The following is a 16,438-nucleotide window of genomic DNA, read 5'->3' as shown; positions in this document are numbered from 1 at the left end:
TCCCACCCACCCCCCCTCCCCCCCGACCCACCCCCCCCCTCCCCCCTCCCTCCCCCCCCCAACCCCCCCTCCCCCCCAACCCCCCCTCCCTCCCCCTCCAACCCCCCCCCCCCCACCCCTGCCCCCCCTCCCTCCCACCCCCCCCCTCCCAAGTCCCTCCCTCCCTCCCGGGACCCCTCCTCCGGAGGGGGCCCCTCCCCAACTCCCCCCGGACCCCCCAGCCCGCGGGGTCGCTCTCGGCAATGGACACCGCCAGCTCTGCACATCTGCGGCTCTATTGCCGAGAGCGAACCCGCACCCTTTGCCCCCCCGCCCAAGGAGCCCCCCCGTGTGATGTCGGGACGGGCCGGAGCCCCGGCGGTGTCGGGCGGTGCTTGTGAACTGCAGGGGGGGACCCGCCGAGCGGGACCGGCCCCGTGGAAAGGGGGATCCAGGGGGGGCGCCGGCTCCGGCCCTCGCGGCTTTATTAAAACCGGCGCCCCCAACCCGCGGCTGCGGGGACACGGCCCGGGGGACAGGGGGACGGACGGCACGGGCGGGGGGGCAAGGACGGAGCGAGGGACAGAGGAGGGTCGGGCTGTGCAGGAGGGCAGGGAGGGGGGAGCAGGGGCAGGCAGGGGGGGGCGGGCTGTGCAGGAGGGCAGCGACAGCGGCCGGGGGCAGGCGGCGTGCGGGGACGGGCAGGGCGGAGGGGCGGGAAGGAGGGCAGGGCGGGTCGGGCTGTGCAGCAGGGGCCGGAGGGGGAGCGGGGCCAGGCCGGCTAGGCCAGGCCGGCTGGGGGACCAGGGAGGGTGGAGGGGGTCGGGCTGCCCCTGCGGGGCAGGGAGGGGGCGCCGGGCACGAGCGGGTTGGGGAGGGAGGGAGGGGGGGGCTAGGGGGGAGAGGGAGGGGGGGGGTTTGGGGGGGGGGAGGGTGTGGGGGGGGTAGGGGGGGGAGGAAGGAAGGGGACGAAGGAACGGGAACAAAGTAAAAGAAAAGGGAAAAGCAAAAGCAAAGAAAAAGAGCCGCGGCAGCGAGAGGCTCCCGCGGCGCTGCTGCCTCCCCGCGCACTGCCCGAGCAAATGGCAGCGGGGCCGAGTTGTCGGCGCTTAATACCCCCGCCCCGACCCGCCCCCTGCCCGTCCCCGCCCCGCGCACCTGGACGGGCCCCGCCTCGCACACCTGTGCGGGCCCCGCTCCGCCCCGGCCCCGCCCCCGGCCCCCGCCCCGCCCGCGGGATTTAAAGCCGGCAGAGCCGCGCTCGCCCCGCATTTGTGGAAGAAGCTCGTACCGGGATGCTGCGGGAGCGATCGGCGCGTCGGAGGACCGAGGGTGGCGATGGAGCTCGGCAGGAGGATCAGGACAAGGATCAGGGCCAGGACCGGGACCGCGACCGGAGGACCGAGGTTGGCTTGGGGCTGGGATGGGGCTCGGCATCCGGACGGAAACCAGGATCGGTACCGGGCTCATCCCAGTCCGGCCTCGCCGCCTGTGCTCCCGGCAACGCGGGCGAGAAGAGCCGCTCCGGGCCGGGCGCTGGGGCCGATCGCGGCGGGGCCGCTCGGGCCGGGGCTCTGCCGGGGCCCGGTCGGGGGGAGAACGGCGGCGCTTTCCTCGGGCAGACGCGGAGCCGGGGCTGGGACCGGCCGGGGCGCGGGGACACGCCGGGCCGACCCCGGGACCCCCGAGGGCGGGTGTCGCCCGCACCCCCCGCGGGATCGGAGCTACCCCCGCTCGGGCACCCCCGAGGCCACCGCACCCCCCCCCCCACCGAAGAACATCGCCCGCCTCCCCATTCGCCGCGGCCGCGGGGGGTTCCTGATGCAGTGCCCACAGGGAACGAGGGGTCTGGGGCCCGCCGGGGCTCCGGCCACGGGCCCGCTCCGGCCGCGGGGAGCCGGGGCTCTGCCGGGGCAGGGAAGAACGGGGACAGCCGCTCCCTCGTTCCTCCCGTGCTCCGGGACCCCGAGCAGAGCTGCCCGTCTGTCCCCGCGTCCCTGTGTCTGTCCTCAGGCGGCCCCAGGAGCTGGCACTGACCGTGCCGCGGCTCGGGCACAGGCTGCTCCCGGCTCTGCCTGCGGAACTTCGGCAATTGCCCACAGCAGTTCTTTGCCCTGCCCTCCCGAATGGGCAGCTCATCTGACACCTGCCAGGTGAGACCTGAGGCTCTCCTTTCCCTCCCCCGCTTTCACTGCAACTCGCACCCTCCAGGGGCAAACCCTCCGGTTTATAAAAATCCCATTGAAACGTTTCCTCTTTAATTGCAGACAGGGAAGGTCCTGCCTGGGAGGGAAACGGCTACAGGAGAGGAAACCAAGAAACGCTCCAACCAGACGGTGCTGCGCGAGTCAAAAGAGGGGCAAGACCGCAGAGAAATCGAGTCAGGAAATGCGCTTTTATTAGATCTCTGCACGAGCCCTTCGCAGCCACGGGCCGGAGGGAGCGCGGCCGGCTGGGCTGTGCCCGGCTGGGGACGGGCACCAATTCATCCCTGCCCTGCTCAGGGAGGTTTTCTGGCCCCGTCCGGGATTCACCCAACGGCTGCAAAGGTGCTCGTGCCACGTCCGAGCTCATTTCCAGGGATAAAGGAGCCAAAGGAGTCCGGAGGGTTCCCTCGCTCCGAGGCAAAGGCGTTGGTTGAGTGTCGCCGCCTGGTCCCGCCTGCGGGGGGGCGTCTCCTCCAGGTGAGCCTTCGGATCCCAAAATGCCGGGGGGGGCTCAGGTCGGGGCCGCTTTTCGGGCCCGGAGCTGGACGGAGCCCTCGGCGGCTCCTGCTTCCCGCCAGGAACGTTCTCGGGGCTCGCTGGGCAGAACCAGCTGGGCAGGGAACGCGGGCCGGGAGGAGGCCGGAGCGACAGAGAGTGACCCAGCCCTGCTTGGGCTTCCTATTGCCGGGGGATGGAGGAGCTGTGCCCTGCCCTTCCTATTGCCAGGGGATGGAGGAGCTGTGCCCTGGAGCTGTGCCCCACAGCCCCCGTGGGGTGGGCACGGGGAAAGGGCTGCCCGCGGCTCCTCAGCCGGATGTGCATCCCTTTCCTCGGGGAAAAGAACTCCCCGGGGCCGCTCCCGAGGCTCCGCAGGGACAGCGGCTTCCTGCCCGGACAGACGTCCTCGCCCGTGCTCAGGGGCTGCCTCGCCCCGGGCCGGGAGCGCGTCCGGCCCCCGCCTTCTCCTGGGCCAACACATCCCCTGGAGCCCGGCCCGGGGCGGAAAACCGGCCCAATTCCAGCCAACTCGCTCAAGTCCCCCCAGGGACACCAGCGGGGCCGGGGCAGGAGGGTTACAAACAGCAAAGTCTGGGCAACATCAACCTGTCCTTGTCCCGATCCCGCTGAGCAAACCTGGAACCGTGGCTGCTTCCTGGCAAACCTGGCATTAAAGTGGCAGTTCTGCAGGGGAATAGCCGGGCTCCAGGAGGCACTGGGAGGCTGTTCCAGCAGGAATTCCCCATGGAATTGCGGGCTGTAGGTAGAATTCCTCTAAACCTGCAAAGCTGAGACCGGAACCCAAACCTGGGCCCCCCGCAGAGAACAATCTTTGTGCTGCTCTGTCGGCCAAAGCCGCTGCACTGAGAGATCTTGGCAGCCTGAGGGAGGGCATTCTCTCCATCCCAGCAACCAGCATCTTCCCAGGGGACAATCCAAGTCCCAACCAACTCCTTTGGCCTTTCCACAGGGACAGTCACCCTTATTTGGTCCTGCTCTCCCACGGTTCATTTGGGGGGATCCATTTGTGCTGGTTTACGTTCCACGACTCCACCCACAGCTGGAGATTTGGGGCTGTGCTTCTCTACTCCCAGCACGTTCCCTAAGGAGCCAGATACTCCAACAATCCCCTCGTTTGACTTTCTAGGTGAATTGTACACAAGCCAGTCCCCCATTCCCTATCCAGGCTGGGAGTGCTCGTGCCCTTGGCACAGTTGGCTCTGGCTGGGCAGGAACTGAGAGCAGGACATGGGGCAGAGTGGATCAGCTGCCCAGGGAACCTCCAGCAGATGAAGCTACTGGATCCTCATTCCAATCAAGGGAACACATTCTGTCTCTGGCAGGAGCCGGGAGCCAAAGCAGATCCCTCCTGGCCAGGCTGGGGGGCAGCAGTTGGATCCACTCTGGGGGAAAGCCCCTGTGCCTGTCAGGAGCTCTGACTCTGTTTGTCCTGCAAGTTCCTGATCAGTGTCAGGGCCACTGGGAGGGATTCAGAATCCCAAGAAATCCCAAATCCTACCGCAGGATTCAATCAAAGGAAGAAAGTCATTCTTGTCATAGAAACCTTAAAAACCTGTCAAAAATTCTAGGACAGCAATACTGGGATTCCCGGGATCCTTATTAGTGCTCTTGGTTCCGTTTTAATGTATTTTTAGTCCCTCAGTGAGCAGCTTGGAGAACTTCCCCTGGGATTTAGAGGCTGAGCAGGGTTTGCTTTGGATTGCCTTGCACCTCTGGCCCCAGCTGCTGCAAACACAACTGGGGCCAATGTGGTTAAACACACTTTCCTACACAAACAGTTGCTGTATCCCCTAGAAATTACCCCAAGGTTGCAGATAAAAATGTCACCTCTGTCTCTCCTAAGTCACCCCAGCTTTTTCCAACTGGGAGCTGCAAGGAGGTTGTACATTCAAAGGCAGAAAGAGAAGATCTGTCAGCAAAAGGCACAAAGAAGGGGACAGGTTTCAGAAAACATTTCTGCAATCTAATGAATAACTCTTTCCAGTTTGTCAGGGAGAAGGACAGGAACTCACAGCCACCAAGGCCTGACAGTCCCCTGCAGCCAGAGCTCAGCACACAGCCAGAGAGGCAATTCCAGCATCTAAAAGAAAAAAAAGAAGAAAAAAGTGATTTATTTTGGTTTAAAGTTATTTTAAGTTGTTCAAAGCAAAGCAAGCCTTGCTCTGGTTTCAGTTGGGTGAACAGTGAGCGCTGGGCACAGGGCTCGTCATTAATGCCCAGGGGATGGGGCTTTGTGGGGGAAGAGCAGCTGATGGAGTTGCCCAGTCCAATTCCTGCCCCAGGCCTGACTGGCCCAGGACAAACCCTCTGGCAGGCAGTGGGTTTGTTCCCTCTCATGGTCAGTGCCCAGTGTGTCCCTGTGGGCAGTGCCAGGCTGGGGACAGGCACACGCAGCTGGCAGCACTCTCTGCCCCAAAGACACTTCTGGCCTCCTTGGAAACTGCCTCTGACACTTGGTTTTCTCCAGGAGAAATTAAGGAATTGCTCGTGGCAGTTTGGAGATGAAGTTCTCTCAAAGGGAAGGAAAGAACAAATATTCCTGTCAGAGCCCTTGGGATCTGCTGGGCTGAATTGGGAAGGGCCCCTTATCTGCAGTGCAAATACAGGACAACCACAAACACAAAGCCCAGACTGTCCAGTGGGGTGTGAAAGCACCACTGGGACAAACCTCCACTCTCCTGATTCTTTCCAGGGGCTGCTCCAGCCCAGCTCTGAAGCTGCCAAGCCCAAACTGTCCCCAGCGCTCTGGAACAACAGGATCTTCCCAGGGATGATGCATTGGAAGCACAGCCCTCATTCTCACCCTCCACACCCTCCCAGGCTCACCCCAAATTCAGGACAAGGGGCCAAAGGCCCCTCGGGCCGGGGCTCTCTCTGTCTCTGCAGGCTCAGGGACTGCAGCCACCAGGGCCCTCCAGCACGGACAGCCTGGACCCAGAGCAGATCCCTGGGCATTAGCAGCGTCCTGGGCATCCCTGGAGACAGAAACCATCAGCCTCTGGGATAGCACTTCATTGCCAGCACACACAGCCTGCCACATTTAGGGGGGCAGCTCTGGGACCACAAAGCCCAGTCTGACCCAGTTCTCTGGGCACCAACACGGACTCCACAAACCCACCAGAATGAGAATGTTCTGCTGCTTTGACAAACTTCAGCCCAGCTTTGCAAACCTCAGTCCCTGCAGCTCCTGCTCTCCAGAGCCCCGTTCAGGGCTGGCTCCAGTTCCCTGGAGAACCTGCCCCAGCCCCACTCTGGGTCAGCCTGAGCAGAAGCCACTGGGCTGCACAAGGAAGAACCCTCCCCTGGCTGCTGCAGCTGGAGGGAGATCCAGCTCCCAATGGAACCCTGGGAACAGCCTCCCAGAGGGTTTCTCCCCAGCCCTTGGCAGTGGCTCAGGATGGCAGCAGCTCCAGTGCCAGCTGGGTCCCTGCACGAGTCCTTGTCCCAGCCCTGCCACACGGACACACACGGGAGACACCCACGGGCACACAGGCCTTGCTTGCACAATTCCTCACCCACAGCTGAGGGAAAGCCACACAATATTAAGAAATACCCTGTGCTAAGAGCACTCATCACTCCAGTCCATCAGGAGTTGGAAGGCCTGAGTCAGTGGGGGAAAAAACCCTAAACAAACCAAACCACCCCAAATTTCGAGGTAAAAACACGCTGCTTCCTTAACAGGAGCACACCAAACTCATTGAAGGCAGAGAGGAAATTACAAACAAACAAACAAAGACCTAAAAAGATGCTTTGCACTGATACACTCTCTGGTTGATCATTCCAAAGGAAATTCTACAAAAATCAGAAGCAAGTACCAATTCTTTGTCCTCTGTTGAAAATTAACAACTTGAGGGGCTGGACATGTCCAGGGAGGGTTCAGGGTCTGGTGGGTCCTTTATGGCTGATCCTGACCGGCCCAGGCCAAACCCAACCACCCCCATGGCTGCTCCATCCCAGACCTGGGGGCAACATTCACACAGTTTGGAAACACTCCCCTTCCCTGCTACTCCCTCCTTCCTCACACATCCAGTGCCCAGGGAGCAAATGCCACCAGCAGGAGGAGAGAAACGTGTCCCTGTGACTTACCCCACCCCACGGGCAGCACCAGGAGCCCCCAGCCCGGCCGGCGGGGCTGCAGCCTCTTGCCTTTGGCTGCTCCCAGCCCAGGGCACTGGGCAGAGCTGGGCTGGAGCAGGGCTTTGGCCTGGCCTGGAAGAGAGGAGAACAAGGCAATTAAGGGCACTGGGCAAGTCAAAGGCTCCTGCCCTTCACCCTTCTCTTCAATTGCTCACTAGAGAGTTTTAGCCATGAAAATCCAGGGGAAACACCAAATAAAATAGAACCTTTTTCAGCATTTTCATTCCTATCTCTTTCAGGCACTAAAAGGAGGCTCATCTTTCTTACTGCATTCCTTGCCCCATTGGAACAGAACCCTTTTCATTCCAAACTCCCCTTGTGAGTCAGTCAATCCTCGGCCACTGGACTTTGGACAAAGGAAGAGACACCTGGGATGCTGGAGCCCAGGAAATGAGGGAGAGAAACCTGACAGGGAAAGGTTTCAAGGCACTCCAGAACTCAGAAATATGTTCATGCCTTGCCAGCCCACCCCCATTCTGTGCCACCCACCTGAGCTGGGCAGGTGAGGCCAAGGCTCCCCTTCCTCCTGCCAATCACTGTCCCAGCACACGGATCCCAGTGCTGGGCAGCACTTGGAAAACTTGGGAAAGGCAGAAGGGAAATGGCACTGCCTGTCAGAAAAGGAGTGTCTGTGAACATCCCTTCTGCACCAATGTAATCCCATCCCTCTGCTCCAATAAACCCAGGGCAGGCAGGTCTCTCCAGCCCAGGGAGAACAGGAAGGAGAACTGCAGGAACACAGGCAGGCACGGGCAGCTCTGGGCACTGATTCCCTGCAGACCTCTCTGCACTTGGGGCTCTGGGCACTTCAGTTCTAAGGAATGGGGGGGCAGCAGCCCAGGAATGCCCCTCAAAAACAGGGGCCTGGGCAGCTGGAGATTAGAGGAGGGGAGTTGTGAGGGGAGACACAGAGAGAGAACAGGAACAGGGGTTGTTTGGGAACAGGCTGTGTGTCCAGCAGGGAGGGGAACTGGAAACACGGAAGGCTGGAGGAAGGCAGGGGGTGAGCACTGGCCTGCCTTGGATGGATCCTTTTTCCCTTTGCTCAGAGACCTCAACTCCACCCTCTCTGAGAGCAGCAGGGAACTGCTGCAGGGGAAGAGTTCATTTAGGCACAAGCCAGTGATGTAGCCACGGGGTGCAGGGGAAGAGGGGAGAGGAACTGACACCAAAATGACACAATCACCACGGAAAGGGACTTTATTGAGCTGCAACACAACCACAGTCACAGCAGACCAGGGCAGGAGGTACCCACAGGACCACCAGCACAGCAGCTGGGCTTGCAGGAACACCATCTTCTCAAGGGATGGAGCCAGGGGCTGACAGTTGGGATCCAGCCTGGGGGGCTGGAGAGCACTCAGGCAACAGGGCTCTTCTTGCCGCAGCTGGACCAGCTCAGTGTCCCTGCAGAAAGAGAAGGCAATGATCCTTTCTGAAACCAGAACCTCCCCACCTTTGCTTTCCCATTCCAGGTTTGGTTCCCTACACAACTGAGGCCCTTCCAGGCCTTGCCAAGGGGCAGCCAAGGAATCCAACCCAAGAACCTGCCAGGGAGCAACATCTGTGCCACAGCAACATCATTCCAGGCCTCTCCCTGACAACCCTCTGCTTCTCCCAACAGCTCCAGGGGCAACACAACTTAACCTGGAGGGACAAAGGCTCCTTCTGGGAGCACCATGAGCCATCTGTTCTGTAGCACTGGAATTCCATCTCCTGGACAAGTTGGGAAAGCAGGGAAGAAAACCAGGCCCTTAGAGGTGAATTGAGGGCATCTCTTCATCCAACAGCAGCTCCAAGAAAGGTACTGAGTCAACACCTCACCAAAGACACAGGAAAACAAGGAGCTACACTCCTTCTATTGTGTTAAGGACTGAGGAGGTTGGACCTGTGTCTGACCAGGACATGTGCAAACCAAATGCGGGGGACTGGAACACACACCTGGCACTCCTGCAGCTCTCACAGTCACATTCCAGAGAAAACAGCCAATTGGACCCTCACTGCTCAGTTCTTAATCCCAATCCCACACTTCTCTGGCACTTGGAGCACCACTTTTATCACCCAATTCCAGCCCATTAGAGAGCTCCCTGTCTAGCAGGGACAGGGACCCCTGGGATACTCTCAGCAATGCCTGAATCCATGGCAGGGACCTTGCTTTGAGCTCCCCAGGGCCGGGCACCCCGAGGATCTCCCCGAATAATCCTTTCGGTGCGCGCTGGAGTCCTCGGGGTGCCCCAACCCAGGGGGCACCAACAGCACTGTCCCTCCAGGGGCCCAATTTGGTCCTAAACTGCAGGGGGATCTTGCCTGTGTCCCAGACTGGTCCGGGGATCTGAGGCCCTTCCCGAGAAAATCTCGGTGCCGGCGTGAAGGGCCAGAGATCCCTTGGAGCCACGGGAGAGCAGGCACAGAGTCCCTCCTGGGGGCCAATTCTGCTGCCTGAAATCAGCTCTTCAAAGAAGTTTCAAAGACTCAGCTGGTGAGTTTTAGAAGCCAGGCATTTCTTGCTTACAACACCCTGCCATGATCCCAGCCCCACGGGTGTCCTGGCAATCAGCTCCCAAAGGGCACACAGAGGTGTCTCCACTGCAGCTGATATGGCAGCATTATAGGAGGATTCATTTTCCTTCCCTGCAATCCTGTTCCATATTCAGGACATTTCCCAACACTTATCACCATACACACCTACCCTTATAAGGTTTCCAAGGGGCTTTCTAGAGGCTTCCCAGGTCTTCTCTGTCTGGAGCCCTCAAAGTCCTCAGGGCCTGCCTGAGGAACCTCAACACAACTCACCTGCTTACACAGCCACTTCGTGCTGCTTGGCTGACACCTCAGTTCCCTTCTTCCTTCTTTCTTCACCTCCCTTGGTTGGTCCCTTTAAATCCCTTGGCTCAGCTCTGGGGAGTTTCCAGGCTACATCCCACTGCAAAAAGGATCAGCTCTTGTTACATCTCAACACTCAGATATCATTCCCCCTTTTTTCTTGACACTTGCCCATCAGGCCAGTGTCTCATTATTTAAAGTACAGTTTGACTCCTCAGTAACAACAACTGACAGCCCTGAATCCTAACACAGGCTGAGACACAAACACGGATGGGAACTCTGAAGGATCCACTTTGTGCTGCTCACCAATCAAAAGCAGCTTTCTGAACTCAAGAATAACATACCCCAGGTCCTCTTTCTGAAACTTTACCTGCAATAAATGTGATCCACAAGACCTGCAAAGGCCCTTCCCACTTCCCCTGCAGGGCTGGCAGTGCCACCACTGGACACGGCCCCAGGGGCTGGGCAGGAACGGAGGGGCTGGGGCGTCCAATCCATCGGCCCAGGCGGCACCAGGAGTTCCTGCAGTTCCTGCAGGGGAGAGCCTCAAGCCAACAAAGGATTAGGAAGAGCATTTGAAACTTTAATAGGTATATCTCCTGGAATATGGGGAGTTGGACAAGGCCTACTGGTACAATAAGGACACACTCAAGGCTGTCTTTTCAAAGGACCTACCAGCACTCAAGAGCTATCACACTGTCCTTCTTTCGGGGGGGATCTCAGCAAACTCTGTTGGCCAAGAGCCTCCAGGATTTCCAGCTTTTGGGGCTCTCTGTTAACTATTTTTCCCATCATTGTAGCTGAGACTACAGGGGGAACAGCCCACAAAATTCACTTGCAGGGATGCCATTAACTCAAAGTCCCTTCTCAGGGGGGTCACTGCACACCTTGGCCTTTCTTTGCCCTCCCCACCAAAGATGCTGCCAACAGTTCTGACACATCTGGCAGACCCAGAGCTCTCCTCAGGGAAGGCTCCAGCTGCTTAAAGGCTGCCCTTGCACCATCTAGACAAGGCAGCAAATTCTTACAGGCTGTTGGAAAAGTTGCCCTAACAGTCTTACCACACATCCAGAGGGAGCAATCCAGAGTCCAGCCCGTCCCACCATTCCCAGGAAGGCAGTTCAGGGGCTGGCTGGGGCTCAGGGAGGAGTCACGGGGCTTCTCTTCTTCCTTCCCGCTTGCCCCATTTTCTCCTGCAAAAGCAAAGGTTTCTTGGCTTTCCTTGCTCAAGCAGATGTAGCAAAGGCCATCTTTTCAATCTAATACTGGAAACTACTCCAGGTTGTCATTTCAGGGGGTTCTCTCAGGCCCTGCACTAATCAATCCCCTTGGCCATTGGTTCCTTGGAACGTTCTTGCATTCACCTTCTACAAGCAAACCAGGAGAAGCAAATTCAGCTCTTCCTGCAACCAATCCAAGCTGGCATTCTGATTTTAAAGGATACTGGGTTTCCCTTACCAGGAGAGATCCCACAGTAGGGGTAATACCTACAGGTTCTGCCCTCTTCCACTCTCCTGCAGTTCCACTGGCCCACACCACAGGAACAACTGCAGCTGCCACTTCAGTCGGGACCTTGCTGCTGACAGGAGTTATTCCCTGCACAACAAGAGCTGCTGCTTGGACACATTTAGTTTTAGGAAATTACAGTTTCAATAGCCCCCTTTTCAATTCCATTTCTGTCTCAATATTTCCACTCAATCTCTTTCTAGCAGAGATTTGGGGGAGTTTGGCAAACAGAGAAACTGAGGAATTACCCAGTGTTTTCCCAGTTTAACCCCTGTCACACCAATCACCTTAACACTGCCAGTCCTTCATTCTCCTTCTCTTGTGTGAAGGACTGAGGAAGTTGGACCTGTGTCTGACCAGGACATGTGCAAACCAAATGCTGGGGACTGGAACACACACCTGGCACTCCTGCAGCTCTCACCATTACACTCAAGAGAAAACAGCCAATTGGACCCTCACTGCTCCGTTCTTAATCCCAATCCCACACTTCTTTGGCACTTGGAGCACCACTTTTATCACCCAATCACAGCCCATTAGAGAGCTCCATGTCTAGCAGGGACAGGGACCCCTGGGATACTCTCAGCAATGCCTGAATCCATGGCAGGGACCTTGCTTTGAGCTCCCCAGGGCCGGGCACCCCAAGGATCTCCCCGAATAATCCTTTCGGTGCGCGCTGGAGTCCTCGGGGTGCCCCAACCCAGGGGGCACCAACAGCACTGTCCCTCCAGGGGGCCCAATTTGGTCCCAAAAGGCAGGGGGATCTTGCCTGTGTCCCAGACTGGTCCGGGGATCTGAGGCCCTTCCCGAGAAAATCTCGGTGCCGGCGTGAAGGGCCAGAGATCCCTTGGAGCCACGGGAGAGCAGGCACAGAGTCCCTCCTGGGGGGCCAATTCTGCTGCCTGAAATCAGCTCTTCAAAGAAGCCTCTAAGGCTCAGCTGGTGAGTTTTAGAAGCCAGGCATTTCTTGCTTACAACACCCTGCCATGATCCCAGCCCCACGGGTGTCCTGGCAATCAGCTCCCAAAGGGCACACGGAGGGGTCTCCACTGCAGCTGATGGGAGGGGTCAGCATTACAGGAGGGTTCATTTTCCTTCCCTGCATTCCTGTTCCACATTCAGGACATTTTCCAACACTTATTACCATACACACCTACCCTTATAAGGTTTCCAAGGGGCTTCACCGAGAGGCTTCCTAGGTCTTCTCTGTCTGGAGCCCTCAAAGTCCTAAGTGCCTGCCTGAGGAATCTCAACACAACTCACCTGCTTACACAGTGACTTGGTGCTGCTTGGCTGATGCCTCAGTTCCCTTCTTCCTTCTTTCTTCACCTCCCTTAGTTGGTCCCTTTAAAACCCATGACTCAGCTCTGGGGAGTTTCCAGGCTCCATCCCACTGCAAAAAGGATTAGCCCTTGTTACATCTCAACACTCAGATATCATTCCACCTTTTTTCCTGACACTTGCCCATCAGGCCAGTGTCTCATTATTTAAAGCAGAGTTTGACTCCTCAGTGACAACTGACAGCCCTGAATCTTAACACAGGCTGAGACACAAACACGGATGGGAACTCTGAAGGATCCACTTTGTTCTGCTCACCAATCAAAAGCAGCTTTCTGAACTCAAGAATAACATACCCCAGGTCCTCTTTCTGAAACTTTACCTGCAATAAATGTGATCCACAAGACCTGCAAAGGCCCTTCCCACTTCCCCTGCAGGGCTGGCAGTGCCACCACTGGACACGGCCCCAGGGGCTGGGCAGGAACGGAGGGGCTGGGGCGTCCAATCCATCGGCCCAGGCGGCACCAGGAGTTCCTGCAGTTCCTGAGGGGAGAGCCTCAAGCCATCAGAGAATTATGAACATCATTTTGAAACTTTAATAGGTATATCTCCTGGAATATGGGGAGTCGGACAAGGCCTACTGGTGCAACAAGGACACACTCAAGGCTGTCTATTTAAAGGATCTACCAGCACTCAAAAGCTGTCACTGTCCTTCTGTCAGGGGGAACTCAGCAAACTCTCTTTGCCAAGAGCCTCCAGGAGGATTTCCAGCTTTTGGGGCTCTCTGTTAACTATTTCTCCCATCACTGTAGCTGGGACTGTCACCTGCACTGCAGGGGGAACAGCCCACAAAGTTCACTTGCAGGGATGCCATTAACTCAAAGTCCCTTCTCAGGGGGGTCACTGCACACCTTGGCCTTTCTTTGCCCTCCCCACCAAAGATGCTGCCAACAGTTCTGACACATCTGGCACACCCAGAGCTCTCCTCAGGGAAGGCTTCATCTGTTTAAAGGCTGCCCTTGCACCATCTAGACAAGGCAGCAAATTCTTACAGGCTGTTGGAAAAGTTGCCCTAACAGTCTCACCACACATCCAGAGGGAGCAATCCAGAGTCCAGCCCGTCCCACCATTCCCAGGAAGGCAGTTCAGGGGCTGGCTGGGGCTCAGGGAGGAGTCACGGGGCTTCTTTGCTTCCTTCCTGCTTTCCAGATTTTCTCCTGCAAAAGCAAAGGTTTCTTGGCTTTCCTTGCTCAAGGAGATGCAGCAAAGGCCATCTTTGCAATCTAATCCTGGAAACTACTCCAGGTTGTCATTTCAGGGGGTTCTCTCAGGTCCTGCACTCATCAATCACCTTGGCCATTGGTTTTCTTGGCAGGTTCTTGCATTCACCTCCTACAAGCAAACCAGGAGGAGCAAATTTAGCTGTTCCTGCAACCAATCCAGTCTGGCATTCTGATTTTAAAGGATACTGGCTTGGCCTTAACCAGGAGAGATCCCAGATTATAGGTAATACCTACAGGTTCTGCCCTCTTCCACTCTCCTGCAATTCCACTGGCCCACACCACAGGAACAACTGCAGCTGCCACTTCAGTCGGGACCTTGCTGCTGACAGGAGTTATTCCCTGCACAACAAGAGCTGCTGCTTGGACACATTTAGTCACAGGAATTACAGTTTCAATAGCCCCAGTTTCCAATTGCATTTCTGCCTCAACTTTTCCACTCTATCTCTTCCTAGCAGAGGTTTGGGTGAGTTTGGCAAAGAGACAAACTGAGGAATCACCCAATGTTTTCCCAGTTTAACCCCTGTCACACCAATCACCTTAACACTGCCAGTCCTTCATTCTCCTTCTCTTGTGTGAAGGACTGAGGAAGTTGGACCTGTGTCTGACCAGGACATGTGCAAAGCAAATGATGGGGACTGGAACACACACCTGGCACTCCTGCAGCTCTCACCATTACACTCAAGAGAAAACAGCCAATTGGACCCTCACTGCTCCGTTCTTAATCCCAATCCCACACTTCTTTGGCACTTGGAGCACCACTTTTATCACCCAATCACAGCCCATTAGAGAGCTCCATGTCTAGCAGGGACAGGGACCCCTGGGATACTCTCAGCAATGCCTGAATCCATGGCAGGGACCTTGCTTTGAGCTCCCCAGGGCCGGGCACCCCGAGGATCTCCCCGAATAATCCTTTCGGTGCGCGCTGGAGTCCTCGGGGTGCCCCAACCCGGGGGGCACCAACAGCACTGTCCCTCCAGGGGCCCAATTTGGTCCTAAACTGCAGGGGGATCTTGCCTGTGTCCCAGACTGGTCCGGGGATCTGAGGCCCTTCCCGAGAAAATCTCGGTGCCGGCGTGAAGGGCCAGAGATCCCTTGGAGCCACGGGAGAGCAGGCACAGAGTCCCTTCTGGGGGCCAATTCTGCTGCCTGAAATCAGCTCTTCAAAGAAGTTTCAAATACTCAGCTGGTAAGTTTTAGAAGCCAGGCATTCCTACATACTAAGGTATTTTAAGAGATTACTGAGTGAAAAAACATAGTTTTTATCATGGACATCTGACCTCCAACAGTCAGCTCCTTTCCACTTTCAGTACAAAATTATTTTCATGGGATCGTTTAACAGCAAGTGCCCAGGAACCCCAGACTGTGCTTTCCAAAACAGAACATAAACAGAGGGAAGGAGCTTTGCACAAGTGTAACACGCTCCAGAACAGACCTGACTTTAGTTTTACTCTTTATTTTCAAATACAGCAGACAAAACTCCATCAGAAGAGCTGGCACATTACCCATGGTACCCTGAAAGTCCATCTCACAAGGGCTGTTCCTTGTTCCTGCAGATGCCTGGGGATCCTCTCCATCCACCTCATGCTCTCCCAACAGGAGAAAGGATGACCTCAGGGACACGGTGGCACTCGACATCCTGCTGAGAGAGCAAGGAAACCTTCAGCATAAATGTGAGTTGGAATCTAAAGCTGCCTTTGCTGGAGCTTTGTGAAACCAAGAAAGGGAAAATCTGCATCTTCTTTGGTACAGGTGTCAACAGAGACCAACAGAGCTTTTGCCTTTTTCAGACAACTGTGCCCTTTTTGGCTCCCTGGCAGCTCCAATGGCACCAGAACCCCCTTCCTGCACACCCACGGGTGTCACACACAGGCACCCACACACAGTCAACATTTCCTCACCCTGGACATCCCAAGGGGAGTATTTTTGCCAGAGAGCTCAGCAACCACCCTGTCTTTGCAAACTGCCTCCTTGCAAAAAGGGAACCCATTCTCCTGGACATTTCTCCAACACTCAAGGTCTTTGGAAGCTGCTCTCATGGCACCAAACCTGCTCGGGGTCTCTCCCAGCTGTTGGCTCTCCGTGGAGTTAACAGGCACACACTCCATTCCATCCTCCCCCAGCCAAACCCAGTTCTCACCGGCAGGACGGGCCCTGCCCTTCCCTGCCCAAGCTCCCAGCTCGGCACAGCCGTGGGGACAGAGCAGCTTCCCAAGGCAGCTCCCGCCCGGCAGGAAGCACAACTCGCCACACTCCACCAGCCGCGGGGCACGGACCTGAGCTGAGCCCCAGGGAGGGCACAACTGCACAGAGAAGGAGCAAAAAGCATTAATGCAGCAACAAGAAACTGAGACCAGTCTTTGCCTCCTAACCCTGCACGGGGAGAGGCTTTGGGATTCCGAGGCAAACCCTGAGACACCCAGAGAGCAACAGCCCCGCAGCTCTGCCACGGCTCCCCCAGGCGCACCCGGCAGCTAACGGGCTTACCCGGCCCCGCTGCCCAGCACAAGGCGCCCCTAAACGCCCCCCGGCTCCCCCGGTCCATAACCCATTGGCCAAGGCGCTCTCCCCTCCGCAGCCCGGGCAGCAGCGGGGCCCCACCCTCAGCCCTCACACACAACCGACCGCACCCCCCCCGCCGGCCCTTTATACCGCGGGCCGGCAGCGCTACCCAATCAGCATCGAGCGCCGCCGCCCAATCCCAGCCCGCCTGGC

General features: G+C 57.4%; 1 protein-coding gene and 2 long non-coding RNA genes across 17 annotated transcripts in view; 1 reads left to right on the top strand and 2 right to left on the bottom strand.

Moving 5' to 3' along the window:
* The window catches only part of LOC135416638 (uncharacterized), a 414,600-nt gene that overhangs the window by 367,044 nt on the left and 31,118 nt on the right, over positions 1-16,438 (top strand). The gene's annotated exons all lie outside the window — the stretch shown is intronic.
* LOC135415344 (uncharacterized) lies at positions 4,647-7,850 on the bottom strand. Of its 2 annotated transcripts, none has more exons than XR_010431094.1 (3): positions 7,332-7,850; positions 6,792-6,914; positions 4,647-4,785 (listed from the first exon to the last, which is right to left on the bottom strand). It is a non-coding gene; the product is annotated as an uncharacterized LOC135415344 (long non-coding RNA). The 2 variants fall into 2 exon arrangements; XR_010431093.1 differs by lacking the exon at positions 4,647-4,785 and adding an exon at positions 5,591-5,680.
* LOC135416659 (uncharacterized) overlaps positions 8,084-16,438 on the bottom strand; it is a 70,460-nt gene continuing 62,105 nt past the window's right edge. The window contains exons 6-11 of the long non-coding RNA XR_010431649.1: positions 13,795-14,065; positions 13,529-13,660; positions 12,429-12,558; positions 10,033-10,855; positions 8,487-9,762; positions 8,084-8,246 (exon numbers count right to left, since the gene is read on the bottom strand). This is a non-coding gene — a long non-coding RNA (uncharacterized LOC135416659). The remainder of the gene's footprint in view (positions 8,247-8,486; positions 9,763-10,032; positions 10,856-12,428; positions 12,559-13,528; positions 13,661-13,794; positions 14,066-16,438) is intronic.

The sequence above is a fragment of the Pseudopipra pipra genome, chromosome 6, assembly GCF_036250125.1.
Source record: "Pseudopipra pipra isolate bDixPip1 chromosome 6, bDixPip1.hap1, whole genome shotgun sequence".
In the NCBI taxonomy this organism is placed as follows: domain Eukaryota; kingdom Metazoa; phylum Chordata; class Aves; order Passeriformes; family Pipridae; genus Pseudopipra; species Pseudopipra pipra.
The sequence above is the reverse complement of the archived record's forward strand: the minus strand, read 5'-3'. Positions and strand labels throughout refer to the sequence as shown.